The sequence below is a fragment of the Sander lucioperca genome, chromosome 2 (assembly GCF_008315115.2).
Source record: "Sander lucioperca isolate FBNREF2018 chromosome 2, SLUC_FBN_1.2, whole genome shotgun sequence".
In the NCBI taxonomy this organism is placed as follows: Eukaryota; Metazoa; Chordata; class Actinopteri; order Perciformes; family Percidae; genus Sander; species Sander lucioperca.
The window spans coordinates 37,991,945-37,993,572 of NC_050174.1; positions in this window are offsets into that span (position 1 = coordinate 37,991,945).

The following is a 1,628-nucleotide window of genomic DNA, read 5'->3' on the forward strand; positions in this document are numbered from 1 at the left end:
ACCCTTTTGAACCATGCTCCCGGCGCACGGACCCTTTTTTCCGCCGTCAAACTAGCAAAAGTGGATTTGGACACGCCCTAAAGGCACCTGCGCCATGTGCTTGACGTCATGCGCTTAGATCGTTAAAATAGGGCCCTTAAGCTGAAAAGCAAACATTCCTCTGCAGTCACAATTTGGTGTAAAGGTAAGTGCTTGCAAAGTCAGGCAGCAACATTGTATATATGTGTGTTATAGTTAATTCCATAAAACACACAACACTTCGCCATTTTACAGTAAAACACTTTACAACATTTTTTTAGAAATGTGCTATATTAATAACTTTTCATTTATTTGGCTTTTGTCCAAAGTGGCTCAAAATACAGTACAGGAACTGGAGCAATGTTGTTAAAAGTTAAAAGTACAACACTTCCACCTCCTAAAAAGATGGGGAAATAAAGGGTGAGCTCAGGGAAACTTTCCATCTTTAACTCTGCACAGTGAAGCTCAAACATTCAACAAGTGAAGTAACAATAAGAAAAACACATTGAAGTGGAGGGGGTCTTTAAAACGCCATGTGATTTTATTTTGTAAGAAACAATTTATTAGGGTGCAACATTTTTTAAAAGCTGTTTATATTCATATTCTATTTATTGCATTACATCCATTTGGCTTTCATCCAAAGTGTCTTACAATAAGTGCACTGAAATTCAAGAGGAACAGGTCATCAAAAGTTGGAAGTGTGAAAAAGCATCAAACATACAATATATTATGTCAGACATAATGGGGGTCTTTTTAAATTTCATGTGCAAGGCTAGGAGTTTTTTTTAGAAGTTCACATCGGTTCGCCATGGCCTGGACTTTTGCGTCCAGTGATGGATGTCCTGTGGATCACTCTGTCAGCGTAGGTGCGGTTAAGGCTTGTTGTGAACGGGATGTCAACTTTGTACTTATACTGCATCATATTAACCATGCAGGAGTGGTTTGGTGGGGCTGTGATCTGTACAGAAACAGTATTAGTGGTGGCCTCTACCACTGTGTTTGCCTTGGAGTACTCAAAGGAAACCTTGGTGCTGAACTGAATACCGTCGGTAGTGATTAGGGGGATGCTGGCAGAGAAGGTCAATGTAACACCAACTGTGACAGAAAAGGTAATGTCCCACGTGTGCTCTACCTCATATGTCTTTGAGAGGGAATCTGTTTGCACCACTGAGTTGCAGTTATAGTTCTTGATCGTGGAGTTACGCATGACCTCTGGAACAGTGGTTCCCAACCTTTTTTCCTTGGCGCCCCCTCTACTTACGTCTATGAAAAGCTGAGCCCCCCCTCCGAAACCGAAGTTGAGGTAACTCTCGAGATAGAGCCTTACTTTCTTTGTTGATACAGAGGAGTTATCAGCACTTTTACGTTTCTCCGCCATGTTTCGTTCATAAAATAGTGATGCCGTGGCGGCAGGAAAAACCAAGAATGATAGCAGCTAGCAGCTGACCTGATTACAGCAAGGGCCACAGGTTGTGCAAATCTTTTTTTTTACCTCAACCTCAAACCAGATAAAGACTTGTGCACCCCCTGTGATCTTTGCTGCCCCTGAGGGGTCCCCGGACCCCAGGTTGGGAACCACTGCTCTGGAGGATAGTGGAAGATTTGAGACT